The sequence below is a fragment of the Acanthochromis polyacanthus genome, chromosome 5, assembly GCF_021347895.1.
Source record: "Acanthochromis polyacanthus isolate Apoly-LR-REF ecotype Palm Island chromosome 5, KAUST_Apoly_ChrSc, whole genome shotgun sequence".
In the NCBI taxonomy this organism is placed as follows: domain Eukaryota; kingdom Metazoa; phylum Chordata; class Actinopteri; family Pomacentridae; genus Acanthochromis; species Acanthochromis polyacanthus.
This window is the reverse complement of record NC_067117.1, coordinates 28806262-28828679: the sequence shown is the minus strand read 5'-3', so window position 1 is coordinate 28828679 and position 22418 is coordinate 28806262. Positions and strand designations below refer to the sequence as shown.

The window sequence follows — 22418 nt, the reverse complement described above, 5'->3', positions numbered from 1 at the left end:
TGCGGGAATGAGGAAGGCATGAATTTTGCTCAACACCCTTCTCACCTGAGATCTATACATGTGTGTGATTTTGCTGCCAGGTAATCCATGTAGAGGTCATTTTCTACTGCCAGCTTTTATCGTCTTGTTGGAGAGGACAGTCACCTCAAAGAGGATCAAAGTACAAGTTATCTGAAATGGCAGCCTCAGGACTCGGGATATGACCGCTGTGTTTGCCCGGCCAGGGTCGAGGGCTCCTCTGCGCTCATGGCCAGATTAAATACTCAATTTAATTATGTCACGGAGCATTAAGTCAGTAACCTTATCAGAGGGGTCTGGCTGTTTAATGGGGCTTTGTGAGCCAACAGATGCACCAAGATTAGAGACAATATGCTGGTGCTGCAAACCCTGAGTAGAGGGATAAAAGACGGACTTGGAATCTGATATGTGGTTCCCCGTCCTGCTGGATACCACCACTACGGTGCAGGACACCTCAAGGTAGCTGACGTTAAATATAGCCTCATGTGAGGATAGGGCGGTATGCAAAGCTCATAGTGCCTTAACAGTAGTAACATAATCTCCGAAATTATTTAAAGAGGTTTAAATGCAAAACTAAGTTGTGGAAATCTTAGTGAGTCTCAGTTTGAGTCGGGATGGATGAGCCTCCTGTGATTCGTCCTCTGAGATGTAAATGAACGGTAGCTGAAAGTGAAGCTAAGTGGTCTTGATGGGAGTCATTATCTGAGTGGGAAAAAAAGTGTGTGAAAATATGCAGCTTGTAGAATTATTTCAGTTGAGCTAATTACATGAACTTACAAGCATCTTAGAGTCTTCCTAGTGTGTGAAAAGAAGGAACGAATAATTAACTGAGTGAGTAATTTACTGTATAAACAAAAATTTGTTTGTTCTCTGGAGTCGGTGAGTGGGGTTGCTTGGTGCTCTGTCATTTTCCAAAACGCTGTACGGGTGCAGGGCTTTGATTTTTCTGAAGTAGAAGTAGTTTCTTCATCTCACCAGAGCTGGTCAAAGTTTTGCAAACAAGACATGTGCGCTGTTTACCGCCTCGGCTTTTGTGTTCCTCCCAAAAGACTGCAGTTGTCATAAAAATCTACTGTTTTTAACTCACCCCTAATTGGAACTTTTATGCTCTGTGCTATTTTGTGCATTTGTTCTGTTGCCGGGTTGAGTCACATCTCATGCACATATTAGTGCACCAATTATGCACAATATTTGTTATTTAAAAATCAGAGTCAGAGTGGCTGATTTAGTTTTTTTGCATATTGATGTAGAGTGTCAGGCTCATCCCTTAAGTAACAGCGCTATGAATATCTAATGGTTTGCCACTGGGTACAGCAGTATGAGGAGTCAGATCTGTCTACGCTTTCCTTACAGCGGACACTCACTCTGAGCTGAACAGGATGGAGCTCCTGTCTTTTTGTTTCCCATTATGTGAATCAGCAAAGACTTTAAAAAATTGTTTTAAAGGGGTCGACGGTTTTCTTTGATAGGAAGAGCAGTGATAACCCTCCTCGGGATTCTCCGAGGATTTAATTAGACATGGTAGCCTGTTCATTATTCAAATATGTAAATGGAGACCCAGATACATGTGGCGCTGTGGAATGTAAAATAGATTTGAGTGTTGAAACTCCTTTGAAGCAGCAAGCGAAGTGCTCTGTAAGAGCGTGAATTATTAACTCATCGGGGTACGCTGCAGCTTCCACCCCATGCTGGTGATGTGTATGTATGTGTGTCCTCACAATTGTTTCCCTTATGAATGAAGCTGGTGTGTTTGCGTAAGGTCAGTATGAAGCAGGAGTACGCGTGATGGGATGGTTTACCCAAGCACAGTCTGTCCCTGGCTGACTGACAACCACAAAAGAGCTCTTGTGCTGACTAATAAGACTGACATACTTGCTTACATATTGCTTAATGTGATTTTTGTACGTCAAACATTTAGGATATCACAAATTAGAATTAATAACTTTCTCCATGTCCGTTCTCTAGTTGGTAAAGCAGTTAAAGTGTAGCTGTTTGTGTGTGAGACTTTTGGCTTATTTTATGCATTTTGCAAGTTTTTATTTTTGTATTAGGGTGTCGGAGTGCTAAAAGTCAAATTTCATATTAGCACTAATAGATGTAGTGTGAACAGTATGCCGTCCAGTATGATTTGCACCAAGGCAATATGCAGTAAAGTGAACATGCATCTTGTGTATAAAGTTCATGATGGTCAGAGGAGGAATTTAACTCAAATGTTTAACTAAAACATTAGTCAAAAATTCTGTAAAGCAGCTTCATGCAACATTCAGCAGTTTTCAATCGGTTCATTGCCAAATTAATTTGGTATGAATTCAGCAACTACAGTGCGGTGCTTTTGTCCCCAGTTTGCTACAAAGAAACACCGAATTTCTGAAGCTCTGATTTAGGAGTGAAATTAGCTTCTTTACAGCAACAAGAGCATGTTTTGCCAAGTTATATTTGTGAATCCACAGGACCTTAGTAGCCTGCATGATATGAATGTGTGGGTCTGTGCAGCAGAGGTTTAGACTGGACACCACCAAATGTTTGACCATGAATGTAGACATGCAGCGCAGTAAAAACAGAACCCTGTCTGTGTCTGTCTGCGTCGGACTTCGTTTTGGACCATATCAGGCCCCTGAGAATACATATCTTTAGTACAAGTCACCAATCTTAAGAATATACCCAAGAATGTTGAGCAGAAAGCAGACTTGTCTTCCTTCTGCTCAACTTTCATTCTAGTTGGAGAATGTTTGTATTTTCATAAAACGTTTTTTTTATTTTACAAATGAATGAAATAAAGAACAAAAATTAAAATAGTGTGAACAGAATCATTAACACAACAATCTTTTTCCCCTTTCTACCCCTATTTTAACTTGCATACACTCCATATCATCATTCTTGTCTTGCAATACTCCAGAAATTTCATCCCTTCCTTCCTCTCCTCAACCCATCGCTCTTAACTCAGTACTTTCTGTGGCTCTCACTCTCTCAGTATTCCCTTGTGTCTGCATTCATGCACACCCAGGCTCCCGTATCATTTCCCATCTTTCTGTGCAGCTGAAGCAGCCGTTTGTAGGAGACCTTCAGAGAAAGAGGCCCTCCTGATAAGATAGGCTGCCGTGTATGAGAAGGGCTTTATCGCTGCTGTGGTAATGAGAAGGCGAGACCTCCACCTGAACAATGAACATACACTACCGCCCTTCTTCTGTCCTTATGAGGCCCACCTGAAGGAATCCCTTCACTTTAACCTGAGCTTCAGTCCTCTCTGCTGTCTTAAATTATATTTTAATCCACATCTGATTCTAAAAAAACACCAATTATAAACCAAGATTAACGTAGACACAAGGTCGGATAAGTGAAAAATTATTTTAGAATTATTTTAATTTGGAAGCAGGTGCACACACACCTGCTAATACACACCTGAGGGGTAGTACAGATACCAGAATGGAAGAGTCTTTCATTTCATTTCAATCTTTCATTGAACAAAAGCATCACCATTGAATGTTTCCTGGCAGAATTGACCATAATCAAATACATAGGGTGTAAATGAAAGCACATCGGATAAGAGAAGAGTAGACTTGCTGACTTTTTCTTCTAGATTTTTGCATTTTGCTTTTGCACATCTCCTGCTGTATTTTTAGAATGTCTGGTTTTATAAATGCACTGACAGGATTTCTGCTTAATTGTGTGCAATGACAATAAAGGAATTCGCTTGTATCCTAGATAAAAATAAGAATCAGACTAAGCAGCTGCTTTTCAACTGGCGCTTCTTTGCAAGTTCAGATTCTTTGTTTGGTTCTGTGGACGTAGTCAAAATAAGTATTGACCCCCACCACCTTCTTTTTGCAATAGTCTAACTGTTGTTGTATGAATGCCACCAAAACTGCAAAATGCAACCTGTTTCTCAGGTGTTTAATGCCATTTCTGCAAAGATAAAACAGGTAAAGGAGGGGAATTGAATGTTATTAAACAAAAAAGGGTAAATTGAAACATTTAGTCATAAAATCTCTGCATTGCTGTGATGGTAGCAGACTGATAATATGCTAGTAGAGATGCACATTTTACACAACAGGCTGTTACTGTTATATCAGGGCAGTAAATGCTGACAACCAGCCGACATGCAGAAGATTCTAGGGACGGAACAGACTGGATATCATAGAACATAATAGAATTGAATAGATCTTTAATGTCATTGTTGAACAACAACGAAAGGCAGTTTAGCAGCTCTATTGGTAAGCAGCAACAACAAATACACAACAAAAGAGCACAAAACATTTCCAATAATAAAAACCATTACTAAAAATATAATAAAACTGAATAATTTAAAAAAAAAAAGCATAATTCTTGTGGAATTACAATAGTTGTATATTGTTAGAAGAGGTCCTGGCAATTCATTTTTAATTAAATAATACATTTGTAAAGATTACAAATTACAAAATATGCCTTAATCACTATAGGAGGGAGAATGGCTTGGTGACAAAAGCTGATCTCACCCCAAAAAAACATCCTTAGTCCAGCGGTCTAAAACAGCGACTAGTTCCTCCACCACAGAGCTTGCTTCCATACGTTTGCACATTTTGCATGCTTTAGCTGTGGGAAAACTGATTCAGAATGTACAAATGACAAAATAATCAAGGTTTTTGTTGTTTCCCGCTTTTGCTTTTTGTTTTGTCGCTTCCTGCACCTTCACATTGCTGTGCGTGCTCCACAGAGATGCTAGAAAAATGTTAAAATGTTGTTTTGCATCCTGTTTGCATGCCTTTTGCATGTGGTGATAAAAGTTTTGTTTGCAGATGCTTTTTGCCGTGCTTGGTCTTTACAACTTTGAAAGGGGTGGTCTTGCTACCCCCCTTCTTCTCATCTCTGCAGGGGGGGGTGTGGGGTGGGAAAGAAGGGAAAGTGGCCCTGCCTCCTTTGTTTCTTTTGTTGGAACGGAGGCTGAAAAGACCGGCCAACCAGACAGGGGGGATTGTAAGGGAGAAAGTGGGGGAGAGAGGTGAAGGCGAACCTCGAGGAGAGAGGGGGGATGTGAGAGAGTCTCTTCCTTCTCCTGTCAGTTGGAAAACAGCTGGTGTTGACTGGTGTTGTCTCCTCAGAGGAAGGACAGGTGAGTGGGTGTGACTGAAGAGGGAGTGTCCACCATCTGGAGGACAGCGTTCAGCATCTAGCCTTCAGTGTCCAAATAACTCCAGTGGAAGTAAAGTCACCTTCAAAGTCAATCAATTGTTTACGAGAACATTTTGAAACATGAGGATTTATTGGCAGATTTATTGGATTGTAATTAGTGTGATATATGTGTTGCTGTTGCTGAATTGTTGCTCCTGTGTTCTCATGGCTGCAGCCAGACAGGCGGCCATTCACACCGGATTATGATTTGAAATGAATGGACATAGAAGTGCGCTTGAAATTGAATATCGTCTTCATGACGTCAGGCGGCTAGCTTTTGGCTTTTGACTCCAGAGGCAACAATACGAGAAGCATCTGCTGTGGTGACACTATCCGGCTTTTTTTCCTCATCTCATGCTAGCGTGTGTGTGTGTGGCTTTTCGTGGCACACTGACAAGCGTGAAAAGCGGCATTTTGAAATACCGACAGTCAACTGTTGCCAAGTGGCAACCATGAAAGCTGCCGGAGAACAGTGAACACTCGGTTGCCCCAGAAACGCCCTTTTTCTCAAGACAGCACCTCCACCAAAAAAAAGAAAAGCTTTAAATGCCTTGGTGGGAGAGACCCTCTGTCCTGGGAAAAGGGGGTTGCTATGGAATGCTTAGACGAATGTTGAGCAGGCGTGTTAAAAGTTCAGGACCTTGGCCGACTGCTGGTGGAGTCCACAAGTACAGAACAGTGTTCCTGGGGCGTCTAACACTGCCTTACCTAGCTTTAGGTATGCAATCTGGATGTCCCTGTCCCTGGCACAGCTGGCTTTTTAAAATTCTCTCACAATGAATGCCTCCAATTCTTTTCCAAGGCCAGTGATTTCATGCATCAGTCAATCTTAAATTAGGACAGCTCATATGTATATTTTCAGGACGGCTAGAAACCAATAAAACTGAAGAATTCAATTAAATCCATTAATAAGAATCATGAGATGCTGTTGAAAGCTCTTGAAAAAGCTCGTAACGGGACTTTGAATTAGGATTTATCTTTCTGCTGTGGCATTAAGCTAAAATTGTAGATAGTAAAGAGTTGCATTTGCAGTGCAACATTAAATATATTCCTGTAGATGCAAAAACCTGAGGAGGAACATATGTATTTTTTAAAAAAATGTGCAGTATTTTTTTAGTACATCAGTTAATATGATTGGCAGAAGATGTATTATCTCCTGTTGAAAAATTAGCATTTTTATAGTTTTTTTTTTCATTTACACAACCATATAAATCCGCATTTTGCCTTTTTGCTGTTGTTATTGCATGGCTAAATGAGTTACTGGTACCCTCATGTTCTCTTACTTATGTACAGACTAGGGATGGGAATTTCGACTAATTTCCGAACCGACTAGTCGCTAATTTTATTGGCGACTAGTCGCTTCGGAAAACTTGCAATTTAACCCTTTAAGCGCCAAAGTTGCAATATTGCGAGAAGCAATATTGCTGAACATAACAAGCCATAGCTTCAAATATACTGCCTCGTGTGCCTCATGTACTGTACACCAGGAGATGGCGGACATCTGGAACTTCAATCTGAGCATCAGTTGTGGGCGTGTTTTCATTCAAAGTTTTGGAGTTTACAGAGTTTGAAAACCGACGAGACGAGACTCGCCGTCGGAGCGTATCGGAGCGTATCGGAGCGCAAGACGGCACATTTTAGAGTGAGAAAACTCACCATACCGAGGGGTCTGGTCAACGCTGACAAAGTACTTTGTCAAGTAATGGCTTACTCATATTCTGAAGAGGAATATTCACCCTCTGATGAAGATGTTCAGTCGTCCACTGAGACAGAAAGTGCCGCTGCTTCTGTGCGTAACGGCAGCGGGTCGGTGCGCCATGACAGTCCAAGCAGCACATACTGGAGCCGATGTTTTGCTTCGGGGTGGCAGGAAGGGACGTGGTGGGTGTAGCTGGAGTGGTTAAAACACCGCTAATGATGAGGGGGATAGCGGGGGTTGAAAAAAAACGCGGAAATAGCAGCAGACGCGGGAGAAAATGCACTGATAATAACGATGGAGGCTGCAGTGGCGTTCATGGCCCCGTCGTAAATGATGACGATGATGGCTGGGTTTGCTTGACAGATGAGGGAGAGTTTCACAAGTGGATCAGACATTTTGATAAGCCTGTTGGGTATTGTTGAGAGAGCGATCAAAGGAACCAAAACTGATTTAATGAGCCATTCGCAGTTTCACTGTGCCGGCCGTGTGTACTTAGGCTTGCATGGCTTAATCTTTGAGACAAGCATATGCTACTGGCAGGATCAACCAGGTAGCCCAGACGGGACGAGCGTGCAGCGCACGCCCGAGCGTAGAGCTGCGTGGCGTCGCCCGGTCGGGACCGGGGGCCACGAAGCATGGCTGTACCGGGGGTTGTGAATGGACAGGCGGTGTAGGTTTGGAGAAATGAACGTGTCATCCGGAGGTCGACCGCCCCCTGCTACGTGTGCGTGTGAGGGGAGGGGAGGAGGAGCAATTCTCTCCCTGGCTGCTCAGCCTGTTTACAAAGAAGCCGATGAAGAGGCGCGAAGAACAAGGTGCATGATACTTAATGCAGCGTTTAACCGACTAGTAAAATATTAAACGTTTAATAAATGAGTAGGCGGTTAAACGATTAAACGACGAGTCGCGCACATCCCTAGTACAGACAGAAGACACTAGACTGTCCCAGCAGAGCAGCATTTTTACAACCTGCTTTTCATGTGTCTTCTTGCCATGACACTTGCTGCTGGTTCACACTCTCACAGGGGTCAGGGGTCACGGCGCTCTGTTATCCTTGCACTGACACTAAACTTTCCCAGCAGTCGGTATTTGCCCCTTTTGGCTTCAGCAGCCCTGAGCTACTCGTCGAAATGTTTGCATGAATATGTGACTTGATCTGCGTGTTTGTGTGTGAATGTGAACGCCCTGTGAGCCCACTGTTTCCTGGCAACCTTAGCCGCTAGCTGGTAAGCTGAGCTCCGGCACAGTGTCGCAGCACACTGGCTGCCCCGTAGCTCTCACTGGGCTGGATTTACAAGGCTTTGATTTGGACATTCCTTAAGCCGATCTGAAAATTTTGGTTCCATTCCTCGTTTGGCGCACTGTAATCCTGGTAAATAAAACCAGAACCGCACTGTGGGACTAATTCACGGTTCAGTTTGTGCCCGCACCTAGAAAGTGCCCGGCTGCTGTACGAGTTGTAATGCAGTAGCTCGACTTACAGCATGCTAGATGTCTATGTGCGTACAACAGTGAGCCTTGAGGCGGCTTTCATAAATAACGCTCTCTTCATGTTATTAATGGAGAGCTTAGGGCTTTTTTTCTTGCTTACCAGGAATAATCTTTTCCACCCGCTCCACCTCAGTAGCTTTAATCTGGCTGCAAATGAACCAGGCCTCTGTTTCCAGGGTTATGGAGCGCTCTGAGGGGGTTTTATGTGTTTGTTGGTGTGTTTTATGCCCCACCTCCCAATTTCACCCAACTCAGACTTCACTACTTGGATTTGTAGTTACTCCATAAGTGCAGAAATAATAAAAAAAAAAAACTGTTTTGCAGGTCCAGTTTGTCCGCTGTAAACTCTCCTCAGTAAGAAATGTGATGGAAACTAGATTGGAATCTTGAGCATTATAAAGGATTACACTGCAAAAAACTGTTGTCTCTGTTCTTATCTTGACCACCTGGTCTGCTACATTTTCAGTTGTATGCTGTTTGGTTTCCTTTCGTTTTAGTCTGCATTAGATTGCATATTAGCACAGAATCAAATATTTTCATTTATTTAATCTCTTATTCTTTTGTTTCTTTGTCACATCCTCATATTTATTTATTGTTTTCTACTGGTCTGCCCCAGTTTTCCCAAACAGGTGATGCAAAGACTACTGTTTAAAAGTTTGGGGTCACCCAGACAATTTCTTGTTTTCCATGAAAACTCACATTTTTATTCAAGTACTAACATAACTGCACAAGGGTTTTCTAACCGTCAGTTAGCCATCGACACCATTAGCTAACACAATGTAGCATTAAAACACAGGAGTGATGGTTGCTGGAAATGTTCCTCTGTACCCCTATGGAAATATTCCATTAAAATCAGCCAGAATAGTCATTTACCACATTACCAAAATCTAGACTGTATTTCTGATTAATTTAATTTTATCTTCATTGAAACAAAAATGGTTTTCTTTGAAAAATAAGGACATTTCTAAGTGACTACAAACTTTTGAACGGTAGAGTATGTTCACATATTGTAGTTATCTTAATAATATGAACAAATAAACAAAAGATTTGTCACATGGAAAAGTTGAATACATTTGTTTATTCAGAATCTGCTGTTCTCTTTGATTTTAAAGTGTGTGATGTTATCATGCTGAGATCTAATGAGCTCTCTAAGGCCTTGGAAAAATAGGTTATGGATATCTCGAGTCTGTCAAGGGATTTAAAAATATCTCCACATTATTTGGAATAAATCAATTCACTTTGAGTAAAGTCATCTACAAGTGGTGGAGATTACAAATGGCTTTCAATTTGTCCGTTGCAGCAAAGTCAGCTCAAGTGTAGAGTGTCTGGTGTACAAAACATCTCCACGAAGCTCAAACTTTATCACAGAATCTGCAGGTAACTCTGCAGCTGTTAGTGTCAAACTGAGGAGTCTACAAAGAGATTGGACACACTTGACCTGTATGGGAGGTGTGCCAGGAAAGGTTTGCTGCCAGAAAAGAATTTTAGAACAAAACTGCCTTTAAAAACAAACATACAAGCAAATAACAGGACTTTTGGAATAATGTGCTGAGGACAAACGATGGAAAGATCGAGTTGTTTGTCTGCAGAAACAGTCGACATGTTTGGATCAGGAGAAAATCCTGAGTTGTGGAGATATTCAGGTTTTTTGTTGCACCGGGGACTGGGAAACTTGCAGCCATTGATTCAGCTATGAATTCTGTGTCGCCTCAAATAATGCAAGAACATAATGTGAGACCACCTTAAAGAAAGCTTCTGTTTATTTGAAGCTTCAATAAGATACTTTGGATGTTTCCTCAGAAGGAATATATGTAATCTCAAATGTGTTTCTTCATATGCGTCTATTTATTTGTTTGCGCTATGGAGCTTTCCATCAAATTTATCTCCTCATATGCTGCCTTGTTGACAGATAGTCGGAAGGACTATCTCATGCTGTCAGCTATTAACATTCCTTCCACTGAAACATCCATCCAACCCAAGTCCTGGAACCTGCTGAGTTGCTGCCGATAAAACCGAGCACAAGGCGCTGCTGCACTAAAATCAAAATGCCATTATTATTGCTAATTAGTCACGAGTTTGCGTCTTTAAAATGTGCCCAACTTGGCTCTCCCTTATTTAGTTTCCTTGTGTGCAGACAGAGAGCAGAGCTGTAAAGTGTTGCTGGTTTAGTTAATGTGTTGTACAGCAGGAGCGATGATCAGTGGAAGAAGCCATAAAAGTTTTATAGCACAAACTACCCCTCCTGTTTTAATGTTATTGCTGTTTTCTGCAGAAACACATTAGACATTGTTTCCACTGGAGTAGCTCAGAATTAGTATTTATCATGTGCCCTTAGCTGACTGTGACTTTATGATACGCTCATCAAAACATCGTCTACTATTGTTTTCTTGCGTCATGCGTGCAGACTATTGTTCTTTAGTTTCGCTCTGTGTAATCTTTTGCCTTCCCACAAAAATAAGGATTTGAATGATGATTTAGTTTTATTAATGTCCAATGCACATTGCACACACCTCTGACACTGCACCAATATGGTAAGGGTTGTCACGGCTGACAGAGTTAAACATAGAATCGTGAACTAAAATTTTGTACTTGTAAAGACACCAAAACAACAATGCTAATGTTTTGGCGATTTTTCTTAAATTAGGTGCTCTTGTAACTGTCCACAAGGCTCTGACTGTATCTTTCACCACTCTTCTTGACAGAATTAGTGCAGTTCAACTAAATTTCTTGACTCTCTGACAGAGACTTGTTTCTTCATTACAGTCCACAGGCTCTTGATGGGGTTTAAGTCAGAAATTTGAGGAGACCAGTCAAAAATGTTAATTCTAGTCTGATTTAGTCATTTCTTTACCACTTTTGAAGTGTGTTTGAGGTCATTGTCTTGTTGAAACACCCAACTGCATCCAATATCCAACAATCTGACTGAGGACTTTAGGTTTTTCTTACGAATGTTGAGGTAATCTTTTTTTAAATTATTTTATTTACTTTTTTGTTCAGCACCAGTTCCACTGGCACCAAAACAGCCCCAGAGCATGATACTGCCACCACCATGCTTGACAATGGGAAAGGCTTTCTTGGAGTTACAGTCTTCATTCCTCAAAACATATCTCTGGTCACTGTGGCCAAATAGGTCAACTTTTGTTTTCATCTGACCACAGAACTTTCCTCCAGAAGACCTTTTCTATGTTAAGAGTTCCAGGAATCATTGAAAACTAAAAAATGCCATGATATACGTGGTCTTTACAACTGTATGTAAACTTCTGTTTACATCTGTACCAGAAGAGGTGTATATTCTAGCTAAAATATTGCTAGAATTTCCTACTTTTATCATCTGTCACCTCAAACCTTTGCTTCTGCAAAACATCCCAAAAGTGTTCATTTAGCTCTTGTGAGCAGTTGGTTGCAAAACACTCCCTTATGCTTTTCTCTGAAAATAAATCAATGTTATCAGTTTTTTAGATAACCTTGTGTTTTCTGGATCACTGCCGCTCTTTAAACTGTGTATGCATGAGCAACACGAAGTGTAAATGTTCAGCACAGTTGTCCCAGTGGGATCCAGCTAGAGAGCATTTCAGTAGCAGAATCAGTGTCAGGACCTCAATATGAAATGAGTCACGCGAAAACACACACGAGCGCTCTCCCATCATCCTTTATTTTTGGCATGTCTCATTCCACAGCATGAGGGGTTAATCCAAATTATGTAAAACATTCAGTTTGAAATGGCATCACAGATACTGAGAGAGCATGGGGGATGCTGTGTTCAGATCTCTCCCCTCAGATATCATCTCAAATTTCTCAAATTACCTCTTGATGTGTGATGAGACGAGACAGTGGGAAACCTGCACGAGGTTTTGTGTCTTCATTAAAGTCTGGTTTGGTTATTTGCTTCCAAAATATGTGGTGAAGTAGTCAGACTGTTAAACCACATATTCATACCAGCCAGCACTGTGCAAGTAAATCTAACAATATAATACTGTAACCCTCTGAATACTCAAAACATCAGACTGGGGTGTTTGCTCCAGATCCCAAACCCTATGCCATACTTCAGAGGTCATCAGACCATACTGACCCTGCCCTCCTGGCCCTTATTGATTATACATGCTCACTGTGCTGCCTATTGATCATAGACAACAAAGTGATAACTATACCGACCCCATGACCCGGCTGCCCCGCGTAGTAGAAGGCAATGGCCTCATTTAGATCTTACACTCATTGGTGTTACAGCTGAACTGCACGGACATGAGTCTCTGGTAGGGTTGATGTCTGTTTTTTTTTTTTTTTTTTTAATCTTTCACTGGAAATTCATGCAGAAATCCTGAGCTTCAAGAAGTGGATTTCTTTGAATCAGTTTAATTGAGCTGTATTGCTTAAACCGAAACCATTTTCATCGCTAAAGCGTTAGTATTAGCAGCTCATGGAGCAAGCAGATTACATGTATGGAAGCTTAAGAAATGAGCAGTCCTCTGAGAAAGTTGGCCATAATCTTACCTGCTCCTGCTACCATTGTTTCTGGATTAAGTGGAAAACCTCCGACCTGTTCTTTTTCCTTTCACTGAAATCTGTATTGAATTGAAATCAAATGGATAAAGATTCCTTTAATTGCACAAAATGCCCAGTCTTTTCCTAAAACTGACCACTGTAGCTTTTGAAAATATTACAAGCAAACATTTTGTGGGCCATTGAGTTTTTCTGTTGTCAAGACACTACAGGTCCTTCTCAAAAAATTAGCATATTGTGATAAAGTTCAGTATTTTCTGTAATGTACTGATAAACATTAGACTTTCATATATGTTAGATTCATTACAGACAACTGAAGTAGTTCAAGCCTTTTATTGTTTTAATATTGATGATATTGGCCAAAAAGTAAAGAAAAACCAAAAATCCCTAATTATTTGAAGGTTGACTTTTTTTGTATTAAAAACACTTTTCTTTTATGGTCGGAAGGAATATGCTAATTTTTTGAGATAGGGATTTTTGGTTTTTCTTTACTTTTTGGCCAATATCATCAATATTAAAACAATAAAAGGCTTGAACTACTTCAGTTGTGTATAATGAATCTAACATATATGAAGGTCTGATGTTTATCAGTACATTACAGAAAATACTGAACTTTATCACAATATGCTAATTTTTTGAGAAGGACCTGTATATGTAGATTAAAAATAAAATGTATAATAAAGCCTCAAGGTTCATTTAGTTGCTTTTTTGTGTGCAGTTTAGCAAAGTTCTTCTTTTGTTTGTCCCACATCTTTTAAATTAAGGACCAGAATTATCCTTAATTTTACTTAAAAACAAAGTTTGGTTCATAGAAAGAAATTCTTTTCTAGATGAAGTTTATTTCAGCAGGAGATAAAATGTAATTTCACTTTATAAATTTGCTGCGCCAAGATGTTTCTTGACTTATTCAATTACAATGCATGTTGGGGTTCCTTGATTATTATTGTATTTTCCTCTAGTCTTCAATGGTGCTGTCATGTGCTTTGCTCTCATGAGAAATCTTGAATTTTTACCTGCACGGACCTTTTGGAGCCTCAATTTTCCACAAACAAACACTGTCTCCGGTTTGCCTGACTTGAAATCCTTTGGGAGTGTTGGTGGCAGTGGCTGCTGCTGCTGCTGCTGCTGCTGCTGAGTGAATGTAATGGAAACACACAATGTCCGTGATGTGATTTACTCACTATAATTTGAAAGAAATGAAAATTAAACAACCGTGCCCTGTAGTCAATTAGGCGTCAGTCCAGCTGTGTGTTTCCAAATCAGACAAATTAAGATCTAAGTCATCTGTGGGTAGATTTATGCTGCAGGAAGAGTTCTTTTTCAGCAAATTTCAGTTTCCTTTATGAATAAAATCTGATTTGTTTAACATAAGTCATTACAATTGTTGGTGTGTCACACTGATTTGGCCTGGTTTCCTGCCCTGTGTTTAACAGCTGAACTAAATACTGTCGGCTTCATGAGTTTGGCTCAGTGCCAGCAGGGAATCTCCTCATTGATTACCCCTGGGCCTGTGTTTCTGCTGCTGCATATCCGATTCATTATCAGGCGCTGACTGAAAACAAAAGCACAAGTTTGCACTTACTCCATGCTCTGATGTTTAAAAGAACTCTCTGCTTCACAGCTTGAGATGCTGCAGGTGAATATTCGTGTGGCTGCTGCTGATGATTTAAGCAGGACGTCATGTTCAGTAAATTGATCGTTGGTGGCTTTGGGCCACACAGCCGCCTGAACCCACCCCCTGCTGCCTCTTAATCAGACTGAGTCAGATCCCTGTTGTAGTCTTTGACTCTGTGTGAGCTCCACGGCTGTGTGAAAGTAGCTGACAGGCATGACAGGGACACACCACAGTACTGAGAGAAGCCACGAAGCAGCAAAGAGGGAGTGACTCCCGTACCGATTCCTTCATGCGTATTCATATTGGAGCTGCAACAATTAGTTCATCCATCAAAAGATTAATGAAAATAAATTGACAACCATTCTGATGATTATCCAAAATACCATAAATGATAAATGTCATTATCTCCAGGTTCTCAAATATGAGAATTTACAGCTTGCTGTTTGCGAGACAGGAAAGCTGGTAGAAACTGTTAGATGTGTGTTCATGAATTTATTTTACCGATGAATACTGCCACTTATTCTAACAAGACAGCAGCACACTGAAGCTGTTAAACTTTAAATGTCATATATTTGAACACAATATTGTACTTAAGTGCATTTAGGTCCTACACTATCCTGTAATGCAGCATATCACTTTAATTTTTCATCAAATCAAAGTAGAACTGATGTTACTGACTGAATATTCTCTGTAGTATATGCCAGTAGAATAATCAATTTGAAGAATACATGGCAATGTATACTGTGATACTGCTACAGCACGGCTTCATTCAGTGATACTACTAACGCATGGCTTCACAGATTTTGCAGATAAAATATATTCCCTCTGCTGAAAATCTGTACTACTCAGAGAGAATAGTCAGGAAGCGATTTGGTTAAAGGGAGGCGCTTTTTACAGCCGATTTAAATCCGAAACACTGAACATTTCTAATCACAGGATCAGCTTATAAAAGTCAAACACAATTCACTGGGAACCAGGAAGTTGCAAAGTCAGGTCAGGTGATGTACACCAACTCATGCACTTCAACCCCAGATGCAGTATTTATCTGTGGCAGTGTGCCACATGGAGAGGACTATGAGTGTTACCCTTTGATTTAAACCATGAAAATATGAATAAATCTGAGTTTTTTTTCAGTCAGTCTGAGCCACATTTGTGCTCTCAACGTGATATGTCATGGTTGGATTTCTATGACATTTATACAGGTGTTTATGCCTCCCACAGTTTGATTTGTAATGTTTCATGGAACACAATCATCAGAATTTAAATTTGTCCGATATTTGGGTTTATGTTCACACCTGCAAAACGAATGCAATTCCCAGAAATCCCAACTTTAATTTACGTTCTAACTGGAAACAAATGGTTCTGCTAAGATACTAAACTGAAATGGTTAGCAATGTAAACATTACTTCTGTTAAACATGCAGAATTATTATTGTGAGCATGTTTTCATGTTGGATTCAGAATATAGGTCAGAGGATTGCTGTTCCTATTTATTTACTCATCATATTCATTGCTATATTTTGGTAATTGCCAAGAAGTCAAGAAATGTGGCAGCCAGTTCAGCAAAACTTAAACGCTGAAGAAGACAAAGACAGAAAAAAGGATACGGCAGAAATGATGTGTAAGTCAGTGGAATAATTTTCTGAGTCTTCATGGGTCTTTAAACTACAGTGGACAACCAAAGGTCTGAATAAACCTTTGGCATACTGTAGTCCGTGTATTTAAATGCCCACAATGAAGGATATTTACCAGTATCGGAGACTAAAGCGCTACGTATCTGAGTAAACAGTCTTACCTTGTTCCACTCTGTGTACTCTGTGATACGTTCCCAGCTCTCAGGCTTCACTTTGATGAGTACAAGGTTATTGTAATGGCTGTTTCAAACACTACAAAGACAAGATCAAAGATGTGCTAAAAAGGCTGGAATTATCCGTTGAAGGGTGGAATCACAACTGAAAGCTAAATCCCCATCCTGTTCTCATAGACGTTAATAATTAAGAGTGAAACTCAGGTATATTGAAGGGAACAGTTGTCTAAGCTTGAAAAATAAAATGGGATTGAGACATAAAATTCAGCATTAATTTATATTAGGGGGAGTGTGTGTATAGATAAGAGATAATTAGCACATTTGAATGGATGTTTGTGACATAGTAAAAAAAAAATATCTGCACCACAGTGAAACTATTGGACAGAGGGGGATGTGGGGGGGATTGGATGGTGAGTTAAAAAGCATTGGTAATTAAAGTAGGCAGATGAGGCTTAGCTGATGAACCTTGTGTGTGCGTCTTCCAAAAAAAAAAAAATCAATCATGGCTAATAGGGGTTGGGGAATTGGCACACATGCCATGTGTTGTTGTCAGATTATGATGATGACGTTTATCCTTTTTGCATGCCATTACAAAACACAGCATTACAAATGAATGAATAGGCCACAGAGACGGCATACCGCTTGTCACGCTCAGAGTGAGAACACAATTAGACTTAATGACCAAGCTGTCGCTGGAAAGCGTTCATCCTCTATCGTATTCATTAAGGCTTAGAGAGATGCCCAGTCTCTCATTAGTTCACTATAAAGTGAAAAGTTTAATCCCTGTGCTTCCACTGCTGTAGAGTCCTTCCAAGGAGGACTTCTGCTGTTTGGAAGCACCGACATATTTACCTCTGGCCCTCAGGAATTCCACCACAAATCTATTTTGGTTTCAGCTTGACAACATGGCTGGCCTTCATTTTTATCATCTTACAATTTGTGGGAATAACCTTTGTTCATTCTGAGGTGAAATGACCAGATGTGGACTGAGGAATGAAGCAGGATGGCATCAGCCTTGTGCCAGCGAGCCTGAGAGGGCAGGGCACGAGTTGTATTTAGACGCTGTATATATTTTCCAAGGAACAGAGAGGGGGAAAAACCTGAAATTTCTGGTGTTTAATTACAGAGCGGCCGTGGCCAAAGGCACACTGTCAATGGTAGTTTTAAGACCGACAGCTTAACAACCACAGGAATGGTGGCACTATTGGTTTCAGTGACGCTGTGTCATTTCCCCCTGTGAGGAGCCATGTTTTTGATGTGTTTGGGATATGAACATGTTCCAGCTCCGTTGAATGGACAAAATTAAGACGCAAGTTTAGAAGAAAAAAAAATGTGGTGCTGCCATGTTTACCAAAATGTACCACCGTTGCCAAGTCAAGGGTGAAAGCTTCCACTAATTTTAGGATTTTATGCTGCCTGGAAATGGCTTTTATTTAATTTTTTTTTGATGTCTGTTTTCTCGTGAGAACCTTTTTTCATGACAGCTGTAATTGCTTTGAAGGACTTGTCGTCTGTTTGCCTCGGCTGTGGCGGCGATATTTTTCCTTCCCGTGTTAATCTGACCTGATTAGAGTTTAGTCGGGTTCAAAAAGTCCTTGTGTACATGTAGCTGTGGATGTGTTTGAGAGGACTCTTTGGTGTGATGACCCTCTCTGTACAGCTTGTGATGGGAGGAGGTGGGTGTTTGCGCACCTAATTTGGCCAGTGACTCACTAGTTTTGGCAAGAGTTAGTGAACACACCATGTAACCAGTTGAGTCACTCCATATTTCCCAACAACGGAAAGCCTGGCAGCAACTGGTGGAGTTCTCTTTCACAGTCACAAAGGGATCCATTAAGGCTTAAATGCATCCGGATTCAAGTCGCCCACATAATCTGTGTATTCTTACATCAGGTTTCTTGATTTGGTCAAAAGATCTAATGAGTAAGGAACCCAACATCCCTGCTTCTAGTCCCTGAAAGCCCAATGTATCCTCTACTGGTGTCAGATGAAAGGTCCTCCAGGCTGTTTGATAACTCCTCTACAGCCTGTTTGCTCAACCTGATGAGCCACAATGTGATACAGGTCAGCTTTAATCCTTGAATAGGAAACTTGCAGAGGGGAACAAACATTAGAGCAAAGACTGCAATCCTTCCTGTTCCTGTCACATCAATCCTATCAGCCCATCAATCTTGCCCACAGTTCCAACAAACTCCTCTTTGGACTTTCAACTTCAAGCTTGTCTCCACACAGCTCAACTCCAGGCCTCACCCTCACAGTCTGGGTCAAAGAAAAATTGGAACAATATATGACTGGGCCAGCCCCTTGAGGCAAACAAGACCCAACAAATCCCAACCAGAGGCCAGAGGTATGAGCTGCTGGATCAGCTGGTGAAGCCTTTACATTTTAAAGCCACTCTTTTTTACTGCTTTGAGAATGATTGGAAAAACTCCAGGTTTGTCCACATTTTGTCCATGTTAATGCAGCATTCCTAGACAATGACCATCATTTGGTTCTCCTATGGGAAGGCAGTGGTATAACCTTTACAGCTTCAGGACACCTGTGGTGAAAAACAAGCATGAAATGAGAATTTACTCAGGTTACAAAAGGCGATTTAGTTTATTAAATCTAAGGTCTTTTTCAGACTTGCTGGCTTCATCTGTTAAAGTGACGGCATTGTGTCATTCAGACAGAGGTCACTTTTATTTTAATGTTCCTGTCTGCTTTATTCAGACAAACCGCTGCAGCGATGGATGATTGCAAGCCCATACAAGTAAGATTGGACAGTAGATAAAGTGATGTGTGATGCACTTAAAAAACAAAAGACTAAACCTAAACTGATAGCAGCTTATCAAACTGTCCAAAAACAAAATAAATAGTTTATTTAGATTTCCTAAAAACTGAAAATTCTGTCTATTTGTGGTGATGTTTTGCCTGAATACGCCAACTTAAAATGTGTTTTCATTGTCACTCGGCTTCCTTTAGTCATACAGGGTGACACAAAAAAACGGGAACTTTTTAACAATCCAATAAAACCAAGAGTGATGGAAGAACAATGTTTTATTCATAGTAATTGAAACCTTAAAACATGCCATTTAAGAAACAATGATGGAATTTTCATTTTTTAAAGATTACTTCCTGTAGATGGCCTCCTCCTGTATGAATGCATTCTTGAAATCTACCTGGGGCTATCTCAAGGGTAAAGTGTACACGACTCGACCAAGAACTCTGGATGAGTTAAAACAGAGAATTCAGGATGAAATTCACAGTATCCCAGCTGAGATGTTGCAGCGGTCAATGAGGAATCTCAACAGCAGATTTCAAGAATGCATTCATACAGGAGGAGGCCATCTACAGGAAGTAATTTTAAAAAAAAAAGAAAATTCCATCATTTTTTCTTAAATGGCATGTTTGAAGGTTTCAGTTACTATGAATAAAATATTTTTCTTCCATCACTCTTGGTTTTATTGAATTGTTAAAAAGTTCCCGTTTTTTTGTGTCACCCTGTATTTTGGTAGTCATTTTACATATTTGGTTGTGGGACTCATCCATCAACCCAACAAGCCAGTACTGCAAATATCCTGTCTGGATAATTATGGAAGGAGTGTTCACACAACTCGAAATAGGTCATATTACAGGTGTCTATCTGTTATTGCAATGGCATGCAGTCTAGACTTGTGGCATGCTGAAAGTGATATGGAAATGTTGCAAAGTCTGATCTAACGTCACTAGACTGTGCACAATTTGGCTCAAGAAAGTCACTTTTAATCACCGTTCACACCTCAAAGTGGATCACTAATTAACTGCTTCATCATCAGACAGTACCCCAGTCGCAGGGTTTCCACATCACGATATTGTGCTAAAGTGTCCAAGTACTACAAGAATATCCACAACTGGAAAGCGTAGACAGAGACAAGGTCCAAATCTTGTCAGGCGTTTATTATCATACATGCTACTGTGGCTTTTCTCCATTGACTAAGCTGTTACTTTTTTAAAGACAAATGCTGACAAACATTGTATACCCAAGTGAAATGTCAGGAATGTATGGAAAAATGCACATTTCAAACTTTATTCAATGTTACTGTGTATCTATTTAACAAAACATTTCCAAAACACACAGGTTTTTGCACAATGAGATGTTTTCACAGCAACTTTTTTAAGTGGCTTTGGACTGTGATGATCCTTTAACCAGTCCATCTCCTTAAGTTTCACTATGAGTTCACACAGTATGACAGAGTTTCTGTTTAATATTGCCTTTGTTTTGTTCTTAAAATGGACTCTTCTGTCTGCTCTGTCCTCTACATGTTCAGCTAAGGTCTGTTGTTGCACTGAACAATAGTTGCCTTGTATTCAAAGCGGAAGCCCTCACCTGCATAGCATGAATTAGGAAGACATGGCAGGCGTTGCAAATAGTTTTAGCTCACTTTGCAGTGGAGAATTTTGCAGCCACTGGCTCCTGCTATCATCATCTGTTTCCACATTATGGTTTCTCAAAGACCATTTGTGTTGCACATTATGTCATGTCTTGGCTTTTAGGAGAGAAAGCTGTAAAAAAAAATGCTCTCTGTGGATTTTCTAACTGCTTGTCTTCCTCCAGGTTTGGACTAATCCTCACGGGAGCTATGGAAAGTTTGGAAATGACAGGAAAAGCGTACTGAGCTTCCACAGGTAGGAAAGTCACATTTTCTCAGTTTGTGTTCAAATTGTAGTCCTCGTTTATCTTTATTCTTGTATAATCATTGTAAAGGTGATCTTTTTTTTGCCCTGTGCTAATGTAAATAGCCAGATATATCTAGAGAGTGATCCCTCAAGTCTTTTAAATGATTTCCTTCAATTCATCTGAATTACACAATGGCTCATGGGATTTGAGTTTCCTCCTCCTGCGGTGTCGAGTCCACTTCCCCCCCAAACCGCATCCCACCGCACTCAGCAGCTATTTAAAGTGTCAGCGGCTGCCTCCAATTACTCTTCCCTGCACCAAACCAGAAGCTCGGGCCACGCAAACGGAGGCCTCCCCACTGTGACTTTTATCTGTTTGTTTTCATATTTCCCTTCCTTCGGTCAGTCCTCCTCCCATTGGTGCTCGTACTGTTTTCGCCTTCGCCTGGGATTATCGTGTTTTTCCTTCAGTTGACCTTGGTTACATAAACTAACTCCTGATCCCCCTTCCTTGATTCTCCTCCCTGTCCAAGTCCTCCTCCTCCTCCTTGTCCCATTGCTCTGCCAGGCGGCTATCCTCTGGGCGCTCCCACAAAGCCCAGTGTTTTGATTACATTGTGAAATTGGAGCCAGGACTATTTATTCCCAGGCTGAGGTAGAGTGGAGGACCTGGTTGGAGGGTAAGCCAGAGACGGGGAAGCCAGGAAGCTGTTGCGGTTGAATCAGGCGGATGGTGTTGGTGGGTGAACTGTTTATGTCTTCTCATAACCTCTCTTTTGGGCTGTACATCCAGACAGCTGTTTCAAATAAGCAGAAACACCGCGGGGTCGCATCCCACTGTCAGCAATTTCAGCACACAACCCAAAACCCGTTTTTCGGCTCTGGACGTTATAGGGCAGCAGATGTGCCAAGAAGCCATCCAACTGCCCTTTAGCTGGAGGACAGAAACATAGGCTCTTTTTTTAGGAAAACATACATCCCCCCAAAGTGTCAGATGCAGACACCAAATCTTTATATATTTATAGATCATGACCTTTGCATGCATAGCCTCTTCTTGATTTTTTTTTTTTGTTCCATACCTGTCTTTGGTTTACGTTTTCGAGTTATCATCCAAACCAATTGTCTAGAATCTTCTTCTGTTTTATGGAAAAGCGGTATTACAATATTGGTACATTTTGACATCATTTAGTGTCGTATTTTAACCATGGATAATTTTGCCTAACACATACACCACCGTTCAAAAGTTTGAGTTCACTTAGAAATGTCCTTATTTTTGAAAGAAAAGCATTTTTTTCAGTGAAGATAATATTAAATGAATCAGAAATCTAGTCTAGACATTGTTAATGTGGTAAATGACTATCCTAGCTGGAAACAGCAGATTTTTAATGGAATATCTCCATAGGGGTACAGAGGAACATTTCCAGCAACCATCACTCCTGTGTTCTAATGCTACATTGTGTTAGCTAATGGTGATGAAAGGCTCATTGATGGTTAGAAAACCCTTGTGCA

The 22418-nt window shown here is 40.6% G+C and overlaps 1 protein-coding gene across 1 annotated transcript in view; it reads left to right on the top strand.

Moving 5' to 3' along the window:
• The window catches only part of plxnb1b (plexin b1b), a 143328-nt gene that overhangs the window by 5572 nt on the left and 115338 nt on the right, over nt 1–22418 (top strand). Inside the window, exon 2 of the mRNA XM_022208187.2 lies at nt 20848–20918. The gene's annotated coding sequence lies outside the window, so the exon portion shown is untranslated. The remainder of the gene's footprint in view (nt 1–20847; nt 20919–22418) is intronic.